Source organism: Malus domestica, chromosome 11 (assembly GCF_042453785.1).
Source record: "Malus domestica chromosome 11, GDT2T_hap1".
Taxonomy (NCBI): Eukaryota; Viridiplantae; Streptophyta; class Magnoliopsida; order Rosales; family Rosaceae; genus Malus; species Malus domestica.
The window spans coordinates 8,263,570-8,278,814 of NC_091671.1; the positions used below are offsets into that span (position 1 = coordinate 8,263,570).

The following is a 15,245-nucleotide window of genomic DNA, read 5'->3' on the forward strand; positions in this document are numbered from 1 at the left end:
AATATTCACATTGACATATTCCAAATTTTTGAAAGATTCATAACCTCAAGACCCTCAACATTCAATAAAATCATCTTGGAAGCTGTAAAGATGGTGAGTTGAGTTTCCTATCAGACTTGACCACCATCCGTGTAAGGTGTTTTCGAAAATCAAAGTGCTATTTCAATTGTTGACAACACTAGATTCTGCAAGGGAATTCCTAATCTCAAGCTGCCCAATTGCAAGTCTAACGAGCTCCAAGAAAAGAAGATTAGCTTATAGCTTGAAATTAATAATCCCTTTAGTATTCGGACTTGATCTACTTTCTCAAAAGCCATTGATCGGTTTTCTTCAGTTAATTTGACTGGTGTTGGCAATTTCGAGTTTGTATACGAAAGGGTTCTTTATACTGAGAATAGAGCCCGGCTTGTACTTGTAGCTATGAAGGTGTTTAGCATGCTATGTCACGGAGCATCAAAGAGTTTCATAGCCGAATATGAGGCTTTGAGAAATATGAAGCATCAAAATCGCGTCAAGGTCATATCTACATGTTTTCTCGATGATGATTTCAAGGCTCTAGTTTATGAGTTGATGCACCAAAGGAGTTTAGAGGAGTTGCTGCATGATTTGCATCCACCTCCTGTAATTGAAGAGGTAAGAGATCAATACACCTAAGAATTAATATCTTCTTCAAATGCTAGATGTTGTTATTAGTGTTGCTATTGTGCACTGGATTATTTTCATAATCATAGCGAAACACCGATTGTTCATTGTGATCTAAAGCCAAGCAATGTTCTTTTAAACACCAATGTGATTGGACATGTTTATTGAAAGTGGACTAATCTCATAATGTTACTTATTTGAACTCCTCCATATAAGTGAAGGGGAATTGGTTCAAGTTGGTTGGTATGGTTACTAGGGTTTGCAAATGGTCATTTTTTGTAGAATTTTAACCCCATTTTTAAAGCCCATGGGCTATTGACAAATCGAGGTTGTCTAGCATTGTTGATATCAATATTCGCCATGTGCATTCTGAACTCAAATCCAATGGTTTTAGCAGTCGTTCTACCAATCTTGACAATAAAAGAATTTCTATTAAACCCGCAAAAATGAAAATTCTTAGCCGTTCATTTCTGGATCTGAATTCAGATTTATTACAATCGATAGAGATTTTTTTTTTTTTGGGCAATCAATAGGATACTAACAAATATGTTTTTACAACAAAAATACGTCACGATAATGTGACTTATAGTCGTGTCACAAACCTTTTAACTTATTGACCTATCTTTAACGTACTCCAATTATTATTGTCTTCCAATTGATAGTATTTATTGAATTACATCATAAATTGTTCCCAAAATATTAATTATCAAAGCAAATAAGCTTGATTGTGTTATAAATTTATTGTGAGCCAGTTGGTACGATTAGGAGAAAAATCAATTTTGTTCAAAATTTTCATGACTTCCAAGTAAACAAGAGGCTATATAAGGGAAGTTCCAAAGGATACGGTGGTGTAATTTGGTCCATGAATTGTCTCGTCCAATTTGCATGCATGCGGTGGGTGACTGACTCCCAAATAATTTTCATTACCAAGCAAATTAAATACCATTAATTAAGAGCTTAAAAACTCTTTAATTATTACCTCCCTATTTTGCTTTTGCAATTAGGAAGCTTTCCCCTTTTGTGTACAATATTATAGGAATATTTGTGTTCTCCACACTCAAATGATGGTGATGCTCACTACCTTATTTATCACCATTATATGAGTTTAATACCTTGGATAGACATAAATCTCAAAAATTTAAACTCATCAAATGGTAATAAATAAGATGGTAAGCATTACCACAACTTGAGAGTAGTGACTAAAAATCACCCCAATAATATAAGTAGTTAAGTTAGTTGGTGTGGTAGTTGGTCTTTAGCAAGCTTCTTATAGAAAAGAAGAATCTGGGTACTTCGGCCGTTTTGCAGAAGAAAAAGAAAGAAAGGGGCATTTGATGTTTGGACATACATAGTAATGGTGCTAGCTGCACCTGCTTCTTGGTGTTTTTTACAAGAAAACAAAAAGAGAGAGAGAGAGAGAAAAGGCTAATTTGCACCCTTTGGATATTATGATGCCAATTTGCTTGGTTGAGAAACTTGTGGCTTTTCTAATGGAGATTGCGTAAAGGTGCAAACCATCTGGTAGTGGTTGTGCAAAATAGGTTTCATATTCGGGAAAATTATGGTCCCTACATCCAACCAAATAACAAGGTTTTTTATGAGATAATGCATGCCAACTTGAGCATTATAGTGTTCATGTATTTTATTTAAGGGTAAAAAACTGTTTACTACCCTCATGTTTCATGGTTTTCAACATTTAGTACATCAATTTTTTTTCGTCTCAGAGTCATACCTAAAGTGTAAATTTTGGGACTGTTTCATACATCCGTTAGTCAAACTGTTAATTCTCTCGTTAAGTGATGACGTGGCGCCCATGTGGACAATGACTGGGCGCCACGTGTCATTAAAAATATTAAATTATTATTATTATTTTAAAAAAAAAAACCCTATCTTCTTCCCCACCCCGACCCCCCTCCCTTCTCTCTCCCTTCTCTTCTCTGCACCTACGCAACCCCCAACCTCTGCACCTTCCCCCACCCCCTATATTCCCCCACTGCACATCCAAAACAAGTAAATTAACCCGTCTTCCACCTCCCTTCCTTCTTCTCTATGCAACATTCTCTTCGGCTCCCCCTTTTCTCTCCCCCATTTTTATCTCCCCCACATTCCTCCCTCTTCACATCTCTCTCTCCCAAGCACCCTCCCTCTTCACCTCTCTCTCCCAAGCACAGTCGATTGGAGGGTCCATCATCGAGTTTGGATCCGAGCTTCTCCATGTCCAGTAGGTGCCGAAGATTTCGTCCTCAGAGCTGCCCAGCTCATTGAAGCTGCAGGACGGGCTTCAAACGGGTTCTAGAGCAGATCCAGGTCGTCGGGATCAGAAAATGGATCTCGGATTGGGTTCGACGGTGGTAGGAGGCGCTCGGAGTTGCGTCTGGCAACGGCTGCGCCATGCGTCTTGAGAGCTGGAGCTCAGATCTGGTTTCGGGTTGGCTGGATCTTGCATTTTGTCAAGTCCAGTTTCGGGGTGGGGGAAGGTGCAGAGGTTGGGGTTGGGTAGGTGCAAAGAAGAGAAGGGTATTTTGTCGAGTCCAGTTTCGAGGTGGGGGAAGGTGCAGAGGTTGGGGGTTGGAGAGAGAATGGATGGGGGGTCGGGGTAGGGAAGGACAGGTTTTTTTTATTTTATTTTTTTATATATATTTTTTTATATAATAATAATAATATTTTAATATTTTTAATGACACATGGCGCCCAGTCATTGTCCACATGGGCGCCACGTCATCACTTAACGGAAGAATTAACAGTTTGACTAACCGATGTATGAAACTGTCCCAAAATTTACACTTTAGGTATGACTCTGAGACGAAAAAAAATTGATGTACTAAATGTTGAAAACCATGAAACATGAGGGTAGTAAACAGTTTTTTACCCTTTATTTAATTTTTTTTTTGTCGAAAGGTAGAAATAGAAGAGAATGCTCTTTTTGGAATAATTGTATGTTCTATTCATCTCTCAAGGAGGGGTTTATAAGATGTTACGATCCTATCAATAAGGAAAGAAATAATTTACATAAAAACATATTAAACTAAGAATCCCAATATTACAGGAATACACACAAACAGTCAATACTCCCCCTCAAGTTGGTGCATATATGTCACACATGCCCAACTTGTGTAGGAAACTTGAAAACTTATGACTTGAAACAACCTTTATGAGGATATCTGCCAACTGATCTTCCGTTCTTATTGCCGGTACCTCAATTATCTTCCCTTCCAATTTTTCTTTGATGAAGAACCGGTCAACCTCAACATGCTTTGTTCTATCGTGATGTACTGGATTATGTGCAATGTAACAGGCAGCTTTATTATCACAAAATAATTTCATAGGCTGATCGTGTTTTATATCCAAATCCCTTAGCAGAAGCTTAAGCCATAAAATTTCACAAATCCCTAAGGCCATACCTCTGTATTCAGCTTCCGCACTAGACCGGGCAACCACATTTTGTTTCTTACTCCTCCATGCAACCAAGTTACCCCCAACGAATGTAAAGTAACCTGATGTTGAGCGTATGTCATCCGCTGATCCTGCCCAATCTGCATCAGTATAACCTTCAACTCTAAGATGATTATTCTTTTTAAACAATATTCCTTTGTCTGGGCTTCCTTTCAAATATCTCAAAATCCTCATCACTGCATTCATATGATGTTCTCCAGGATCATGTATGTATTAACTCACTACACTCAAGGCATATGCAAGGTCTAATCTTGTGTGTGCTAAGTACATTAAATAGCCTACTAACCTTTAGTATCTCCCCTTGTCAACTGGTACTTGATTAGGATCAACACTAAGCTTCAATCCTTCCTCTAATGGTGTAGCTACTGGCTGACAAGCTGACATGCCGGTTTCGTGTAGTAAATCAATAATATACTTCCTCTAAGACAAGTAAATTCCAGAATTGCTTCTCGACACCGAAATCCCTAGAAAATATTTTAGGGATTCAAGATCTAAGATCTTTCATCTCAAATTTTGTATACAAGTATCCTTGTAAGGCCGTACGTTCTTCCGGATCATTCCCTGTTACAACCATATCATCTACATACACAATGAGTGCAGTAAGCTTCCCATTTCGTCTTTTCAAAAACAGAGTATGATCGGAATTACTTTGTGTGTAATCAAATGCTCTCATAGATTTTATGAATCTTCCAAACCATGCTCGAGGGTACTGTTTCAAACCATAAAAGGATTTCTTCAACCTGCATACCTTTCTTTTGTATTTATCCGGAGCACTACATCCTGGTGGAAGATCCATATAAATTTCGTCTGTCAAATCTCCATGCAAGAAGGCATTCTTCACATCAAACTGTTGTAAGGGTCAATTAAGATTCGCAGCCAAGGACAACAAAACACGAACGGTGTTAATCTTGGCTACAGGGGCAAATGTATCTGTATAATCGATTCCATATTTTTTAGTGTACCATTTTGCTACCAGTCTTGCCTTGAAACGATCCACTGTCCCATCAGCTTTGTACTTGACAGTATAGACCCATTTTCATCACACAGGTTTCTTGCCATCTGGCAAGTCCGTGATCTCCCGGGCAGCATTCTTCTTCAACGACTTCAATTCTTCATTCATTGTTGCTTGCTAACGTGGATCAGCTAAAGCCTCCTGCACACTGTTAGGAATAGATACAGTAGATAATTAAAACACAAATGACTTATTTGATTCTGATAGGTGGCTAGTAGACACATAATTACCTAAAGGGTATAACACATTAGATTTTTGGTTGGGTCTATTCATCGAGTACCTAGTTTTGCATTTAGGATCAACTTCGTAAGTAAGTTTAGGAATACCTCGGTTGACACGGTTAGGGAGACGATGTGGTGGTAGTGTATCCGGAATAAAAAACGATTGATTATGGTTATTGGGGCTCAAGGGTGGTGAGACCGACTGTGAGGTAGCTGTCAATGAGTTATCCAACGGTGAGGAAGGCAATGAATTTTCCGACGATGTCGACTCATCAACATCGTTTTCATGTGAATAATCACCACTTAACTCCAAGGCATTACCACTTAATTCCCAGTCATTCACATCATTATTTTCTTGCGAATCATCACCACTTGTTTCCAATACATCACCACTTAAGTCCAAATGATTCACATCATTATGTTTTTGTGAATCATCACCACTTGTTTCCAATACATCACCACTTAAACTCAAATGATTCACATCAGGAATAGTATAATCAAGAGTTTGAACTTCTGTCTTATTCTCCCCCTGAAGTGCAGACTCATAATGGGCAAAGTACATGTCGTTTTCATGAAATGCAACATCCACAGTGACAAACAACTTTGTTGTCGGAGGATGATAGCAGCGATATCCTTTCTGATTAGAGGCATAACCCACAAACATGCACCGTAAGGCTCGAGGTTCAAGCTTACTCCTCTGCTGTTTATGGAGATGAACGAAAGCCACACAACCAAACACGTGAGGTGGAAGATTTGGAACTGCAAGAGCATCAACATGTAAGGAGAGAGCCTGAAGAGGCGTCCAAAAATCAACTGATCGAGATGGAACACGATTAATGAGATATGCAGCCGAGGTGAGAGCTTTTGAAATCCCGTTCCTGGATCTCATTATTATAATCTACGTATTGGTATTATAGAGATTTTATATTTTTTTGGGAAATTAATTATTTAAAATCTGTAAACCATTCGAGGTCACATTTTATATTGTTGAATAGATATCGAGATCACGAACGCATAGGCGAAAGCTGTTTGTAAGTCCGGATTATAACGGTATAGTTACGGACGTTTGAATTTGTTACAAACAAAATGAAAAAGAAGAGAAAGCCACGAGAGTGGCTGAAGGAAGGGAGGGAAAGAAAGCCACATGAGAGTGGCGAGAGAAAAGAAGAAAAACCCATTTAGGGGCGAATTAGACCCGTTAACCCGCAAACTTGATCCGCTCATATCTTCTTCATCCGAACTCTGTTTTGGGTGATCTTGGTGTCCATGGAAAGCCCTTGATGAGCCCTACATCTTGGTAGTGTTTGATTTCCCAATTTCTTTCCCATTTTTCCAGTTCGAAGCCACAAACCCACGGGTGTTCCGGCGACCTTATCCCTTTTCCCGGTGGCTTTGGCAAGTTTCACCGTCCATGACCACCACCAAAAGACTTCCCTCAACCCCAGGAACAAGGCCTAAGCAGTGTTGGAGGCGTCGGAGTTCGATTGGAAGCCGAATCAAAGCACACAATTTTCAAGGGTTTCGGCGGGTTTGAGTGAAATTGAAGTGTTTCCCGGCCAATTTGGACTTGGCCATAGGTATAAAGTTTGCTATACTCTTTGAGATTTTCATTTCTGTATTTTTTGGTAATTTTTAAAAATAGTTGAATTTTCCGGCAAGTTGGGGCAGCCGACCGCCACCCGTTGCGGCGCGTGTGGCGGCAGCCTGGCCAGTGGGCTGACGATGTTCTTTTAAGTTCAATTAGATGCCCTGATTTCATAATTGATATCCGTATGACGTAATTTGATTGTTTGGACTTAGTTTCATTACGATACCTTACTTGGTCAAATTTGAATTGACGATCCGACCGTTGGATCGTCACTAAAACTTAATGCGTGATAGAATATAATATTTGAAAATCATAGAAGTTTACGGATCTGGAATCCGACGTACAGATCTTCCTTAATTGGATTTCTAAGTTTGTAAAATTAAATGTCGATCGCCACTTGAATTTTGAAATTGGCGGAGATCCGATCGTCGGATCATGATGAGATTTTAGTATGTTGTTATTTGAGCATAATGTGGACTTTGAGAAGTTATGGATCCAAAATTCGATGTGCGGATCTTTCGGATTGAATTACGAAGTGTTATGGACCTTACCGTTGATCGAGAGTTGACTTTTGGTCAACATGTCTTGAAACATTCTAAATACTAAAATGAGTACTACGGGAGACTAATTGAATTCTAGTGGGCCTACATTGGTTAGAGAGTGACTTGAATATAAATGTGATATGGTTATCACCTAAATTTCTTATGTTAATATCATATGTGAATATGTCTTGGTCTTATAAATGTGATTTGTATTGAAATGTGATGTCTATATATTAGCCATAGACTTGTGTTCATTAAACTTGATTTGGCTTATGTATTGATGATGATTGTGATATATATATGTTTAACTATTTTTTTTAGTAATGTGAAAGATAGTAAGATATATGTTACGACAATGTGACCCTAGAATCATAATAGAAGTATTCTGTGGAACTTATATACTTGTGTGGCATAGTAATGGTGACCTTGAGAAGTTGATGGTGTAGGTGACTATGTTGTAACTCATAAAGATTGAGATGTGGATAAGTTGAGGTGTTGAATTTACTACACCATGTAGTAGTTGTACATTGATGGCCCTGCTTGGTATATCCGTGTTGGGGGTGAAGGATTTATTTTGTAAAACATGTTCATTTGAGCAACATCATATAACATGCAATTAACAATTAAAAGGCGGAATCATGCTTGTATGTACTCAAAAACAAAACATGACCATGAAATTCAAAGCCTAGTAGATTGGTGAACCAATAATCAACTCAAAAACAAGGTGAGTTGAAATTAATACCTTTGTAGATTCCTCTTTGCATAAGCAAAGGCTAATCACCCAAAGAGATAAGGGCCTTCATTCCTTGCTTCTTAGATCCATGGATTTGGATGGAAGAATAGGTTCTCAAAGTTCCCAAAATTGAGAACCTCTAATTCTCGACACCAAGGTTCGATTGTAGAAGAAATGAGTGACCTTGGAGTAGTAGGATTGCTAGATGTACCCTCCAAGGTGTTGGCCTCTTTAGAGAGAAAATGGAGAGACAATTCTCACCTATTTTCCCCAAAAATAAACCCATTTTTCACTTTATGAATATTTGGCTATAAAATCATTTATATAGTCACTTCTTTAAGTGACCTAAACAACCAAAACCCTAATTCATTTCATCATGGCTGGCCATTTAGGGGATTTTGGGCTTTTGGGCTTTAATGAATCTTCATTCATTAAATTGTCATACAACTTAAGTTAATGGGCTTGACGTTCGAAGCCCATTGGGCCTTAAGGTCCAAAACTATCCCGAAGTCTTTAACGAACTTATTCGTTTGATTAATTAACATATTAATTAATCCTTGCCATAAATAAATGATTAAACCATTTAATCATTCTTACTCATTTCCGTTTAATCTCCAATCTCCACCTTTCACGGTGTGCGATCCATTAGGTTCCTTTTAGCGAGGTAGTGGGCGATTAAAACCATTTTACATCGATTGTGAATTGAAACTATTTTCAATTCTCCCTTTAGTGATTATACACGTTTAGGGCTTCCACAAACCATGAGTGACACCTAGCAGCATATCATGGTTACCCAAGCTAATCAGAAGAGGTTAGAGAACCTATTCAGTTCGAGATTACAAATGCAATACGGTCCTTCTCTAATCTAATACTCTTGACCACATTGTTTGGTTTGATAGTTTATTTTCTCATGTCTACTATCCAATGTGTGTCTTGTGCTTATATGATTACCTTGAATGTGATTCGGAACGCATTCCCTAATCTCATTCATACTCTGGCCAGAGATTCAAATCATATCAGAGAGTATTCTCCCTCAAACGGTTTGAAGGTTAGAGATCCCTTGTTGCGCATTCATTTGTCTCCATAGCTAAGCGGCTTGACCCCAACGATGCCGTGGACACCCTCCTGGTGGGATGACTTTGACATAATCAAAGATCAAGGTCTTAACCACAAGACAACTATGATGCCTCAGGTCAAAGGACTACTTTGCATTATCCCAACCATGAGTTCTCATGTGACATGGAATATGAGAACTCTTCGTTGATCGCGTTCAGTGAACTCATTCTCTATTGAGCACCTACCGTACTTGTCTTGATGTCACACACACCAATGACTAGAGACTAATCACTCTCCCTGAGAGAAGACATAGTACGTACCGATCTTGACGGACTGTCAATGCCCAATTGGCAATCCTATGATCAGGAACGTTTAGGATGTGTCTACGAAAGAATGGTCTCAAGAATCTAACTTCATTAGATTACATTCTCCCAATCACATATTCCTTGGACTTTATCGTTTAAGCATATAACATTTATATGAGACGGCTCAAACAATAATCTATGCCCTTTATATGTTAAACTAGATTAGTTTAACATGTGAAATGTCCGTAAAGTATCATCACATGATTGGCTTTAGGGCACATTTCCAACAATCTCCCACTTGCACTAGAGCCAATCAGCTTGATCATCAATGATGATATCTCTTCTGTAGTCATTTCATAAATGGCTGAATAGTAGGCCTAGGCAGTGGATATCTATATGTGTTATCCACAGAAGCAACCTTGAGAATAACGACGTCACCATTATACATGATTCTCAATCATGTGGTTCAGTCTCTCATTTGTGTTCGGATCTTGATGAGACCTTGATTCCCAGGCTTGAGCTATCGCCCCATTAGTGTCAAACACTTTCTGGTTGGAACCGAATAGAGAGTTCATAAATGAACTTTCCCATCCAAACAACATTGTTGTAAACTTCTATATGGCAATATATCTTGCATTCATAATGGAACACACTAAAGTCATTACTTTAATGTTTCCATCCAAATATCTCTTTAGTCATAATAAAGAGATATTCGTTTATCTCTTCATTCGTAATGAAGAAACATCCAATGATGGATTAGATTATAATCTAATACATTTACGCTTCCATTACGTTACTCTAATTCTTCCTCGATCTTTGAGGAATTTATCCTTTAGTATTTCTTAAATACTTAAGGACTCACTTGACAGTTGCCATGGTTCTGATCCTGGGCTTGCATTGATATCGTCTTGTACCGTTCTAGGTACAACTCATATCAATGTTTTTCATACAATATGAAATACATAAATCACCTTTCTGCATATGCATAAAGGATTCAATTTACGCATTATTTCTTTGGGAGTCAAAGGGGCACGTTCCCTTTGAGAAGGGCAACTTGCTAGTCTTACTAGAGTCATCCTTCTAATTGAAGTTTATCATCATATGAGAAACTTCCTAGCATCCATTGTCTATTATTAGGGATTGATATAATCCAATTATATCATGAAATATATCATTATAGATTTCATCCCATGTATATAGACTATATCTCCCATATACATTCTATCTTCATATAATGTATTAAAGTCATAACTTTAACAAAGAAGTATTCTTTTCATTTCCAAAATTAATATATCATATATATTTATATTTTTAGGAACATGATTAACTCCCACTAATCTTTTGTAAAACTAGTAAACAAAAGATTCATTTACATCTTTATGAGAAATCAAACGATTTGATCCTTTTTCTCATAAAATGCAAATAGCTCCCACTAACTTGCTAAGATCCATGATGGATGGATCTCTACAACTTACATGTCTTGTGATTAGTAGTTTTACACATATATTATCAAGACTATCTTAATAATGGTTTCGGAAACCCATATTATGTCAAAACATTGAATCACCATTTAGTTGTAGCTAGCAATCTTCGAATTAATTGAAACTAAGACTACGTCAAAAATGGTTCCTTTAAAGTCAACCATTCTCTTTGATTGTAGTCACCTTAAGCTACCAATTAGCTTTGAAGGTTTCATTATTTCGAGTCAAATGGTACTTTACCATTTCCTTGAGTATATATCGTATATGCACTCAATGTAGTCATAAGGATTTTCATTCTTATTTCTTTCGAATTAAGAGGTGGAACTCTATGACATAGTCATAAAGTTCAAAACCATTCAACTGAGACGGTTTATAAATCCTTATCGACTACCTTGGAGCTTGTGGTATAGGAACTAGGTTGTTATATTTGTTGATTACTTTCTTGTCTCTCAAAGAACCCATTCTTTGAGTTCTATCTCTCGTTCATTTGCTTTTAGGCAAATCACATTGTAGAATTACAATGAACTACCCAACAAAACAACATTTGTTAGTTGGTTTATAGAAGCGATATCCAAAAGTTATTTTAAGGATATCCTACAAGATTATTATCAAACAAATATTGCTTGTTAGCACACAACCCCAAATCTTTAACATGCTTAAGATTTGTCTTTCTTTCCAACTACATCTTATGGAGTCATAAAAATATTGGAAGATCTTCTCATTGACAATCATATTGTTTTTAGAAGTATATATCCTATATATGGGTAATAGATAACATCTAACGAACTAAATCTTATTCAAGTTCGTTCTTCTCCTAATGGAGAAATACATTATCTTATGATGCTATTTTCCTTGATATCTTTCAAGGAAACTTATCTAAAGTGTTACCTTTCCTTGGATCAAATCTAAGGAGGTAAATACTTTTAGATGTCTTACTCATCAACTTACATTTCTTGAATTCTTTGAAACATTTTTCAAAGTATTCGGACTTGTGTTTATTCAAAATAAACTATAGTCCAACCGAGAGTGATCTTCGGTGAATGTTATCCAACATGAGTAGTATTATGTTTGTGGACAAGTGCCACTAACATCTAAGTGAATTAACCTCAACAACTTTGTGATTCTTTCTTCTTCCAAAAGAATAAAGATTCGAACATTTCGCCTCCATACAATTTTAACAAGAAGGTATTGGATCCGGACCTTACGATCCAAAGCGTCCATCTATGACCAACTCGTAATTTATGTTTTAGACGTATCACAACTTTAGTTGGGATTAGTCACTACCTTGCAACCTTTTGGGTTTTAAGCATCATTATTTTCTAAACAGTTTAACACTACCATATCATCTCTACTATAGAGATAATTAATTAGATTACCATAATCCAATCATTGATTAATAAAGAACATTGTTTTGTCAAACAAAACATTTATCCATTTCACATAGTGACGGAATTTAGTTCCTTAAAATTGGAATATAAAGACAATCTATGTTTTTCCAATTTCTTTGGTAGTTCATATGAGGAAGTAAGTACCATCTGCTTTCGCAGAGATCTACATTTGATTCACGCTTCGAATGTGAAGTACTTTCTCTTCTCTCATTAATCTTCTACTTCTTATTAGCCACACTTTTACAACGATTGTAAAACATAGTCACTAATACGGAATCATGCATTCAAGTAGAAGAACCAACTGTTTTGAACTATTCAAGAACAATTTACAACACCTTCGAAAGGTGTGTCCTTGACACTTGCAAGACATTTCTTGCAAATACCCCTTCCAATATCCATCCTTTCATAAAGAAAGTTTGTTCCCTTGGAGTTATTTATCTTCTTTATTTGACTTTCACCTTTGACTACATTAGTCATGGTCCCTAAACTCCCACTATCTCTCTTGAAACCTTTTTTCAATTGTGTTATACACATCAAACAATTTTGGAGAGTATGTGGTTATTGTTCACTATATAGTTTACAATAAACTTAGTGAACCATTAGGATAGGGACACAAAGGTGAAGTCCTTGCCTAGTTTCCGTCTCGTTAAGTGGTTTATCACTTCAACATTCAATGATTCAAAATCATCATAAGTCCATGTTAATGGACTATTTTTGTCAACCAACCATTATGTTCTAAACATAATTACAAACCTTCAAGAGTTGTACAAGGCAACTCTCATTTCTTCATACAACAATTTGTAAGTGAAGAAACATGGCACATAAAGTGTTCATGCCTTTGTGCTTTCTTCTCAAGTTCTTTGTTCATTTAACAAAGAAATAAGCACTAGTGTTTGCATTGACTAAGAGTTGTTCAAAGCAACTCCTATTTCTTCATACAACAAATTGTAATTGAAGAATTATGACATTAAAAGTGTTGTCCTCTTTATGATAGACCTTTTCTAACATATTCTTCTAATGATACATTATCAATAGTAAGATTGTGAGGATGAGACTACTTTGGTAATTTTACAAGCCATTAAAGACAATCTATGGTTTTGTAGTACCAAGTCCGTAAACTAAACGTTCGGCTTTTATTTGTCAAGTGTTGGATAGCGTTTGCAAATATATTGGTAATCAAATACATAACGAATATAAATTGATTGATTTTAAGCCATTTGATTTGGGTCTTTAAATCAAATAGCACCACCCACTATTTTTGGCAAATTCCATATCCCTCATAGGAATTCGAGAGTTTTGGATGAAACTCCTAGTAGGTTATGGGAGGCTCACTATTACCAAGCCCACCTCACGATGATACGATATATGGCTAGCAACAATAATAATGAGAGAGTACGCTTACTCATTTGCAACTCATGCAAGTACCCATCTTATTTGGCCTCTAGAGAATGTAACCTCACAATGATATGATATTGGTTCCATTGCACTTAGTTAAGTTCTTCCCACCATGCTTAGTGTGTGAAGGGGTTCAAGAATAGCCTCACGATGATACGATATATAGCTATCCTCGTTGCCTACACTCACCTCATCATATGTATATGGATTCCTCCTGAGTATAAGCATGCACTGTGTACTCCCCCATGATAGGGTGAAGCCGGTGTACAAGTCATAAACGATTGGATCCCACCACGGTGGAAGGCCACGAAGAGATATTCTAAACATCTCTCGCTTATCAACTTAATATTGGTTTGGTTGAGGGTTTTGTGTCTCATCACATATAAACATACATTTTAATCTCTATTAAAACAATTTTGGTCCTATTACAACTATTGGTCCATCCCTTTGTTTTAGTTGTACATAATACTCCCACTATGCTTTTAAAACGATTTTTAAAGCAAGAGTATATGATACTACTAACATAAACTTTGCATTCATTTGATGGACTACATAGTTGCCTTAGGGCCTAAGGATGATTATGAACCTTTGTTTAGATTCAACACGAGCCTTGTGTTGAACCTCGGTCTAGGAATGAAGATTGATTTTAGTTACGCGTTTAATCACATTAAGGCGTGTTGTCTTATGGGCGTTGGACCCAACTACTTCATTTTCATGCATATCGTATAAAGCAAGAAAGAAGTACTTCAAAGTAAAGGTGAGCTTATGCTCATTACAACATTTGCATATAACAAATTACTTTAAAGTAAAGAAGAGCTTAAGCCCTTTTACAACATTTGATCAAATCAAATTACAACCAAAATCTAATCTACACATTCCCATGGTTCAAACAAATTTGAAACGCCTTTCACATAGCTCAATTATATTAGGCTTAGGTTCATAATCACCCTTTAATTAATTAACACTTTAACTAATTAATAGAATGCAACATTTTCATTTGGTTTTTGTATCCATAAGATTGATTTAAATGGAGCTAAACAAAATGAAAATCCAATTCTCATTTAAAGAGACAAAACAATTTTGTTCTCATCCTATTTGGGCCATCTTGCAATTAACCTCAACTTTTGGGCCATATTGCAAATACAAAAACTTTTGGGGTCACTTTGTATAATACACAAAAGTCACAACTTCATGTAAATACAACTAGAACCCAAACTTTTAATAATGCAAAAACATCATTAAAGGAACAAAACAATTTGTCCTTTAGCGTTTTTGGACCTAAACGTAAAAACGTAAACTTTTGGGCCAAAGTGCAAATACACAAAAGTATCAAAACTTTATGTAATTGCATAAAAGCCCCAAAAGTACTCCCTTTGAGGGAGTGGCCGGTTTTAGGGAAGATAAGGTGGGAGTGTGTGTTGATTTGTGA

At 36.7% G+C, this 15,245-nt stretch overlaps 1 pseudogene; it reads left to right on the forward strand.

The window, feature by feature from the left end:
- The first annotated feature begins 90 nt into the window (after positions 1-90).
- LOC139189414 (probable LRR receptor-like serine/threonine-protein kinase At3g47570) overlaps positions 91-15,245 on the forward strand; it is a 34,592-nt pseudogene continuing 19,437 nt past the window's right edge.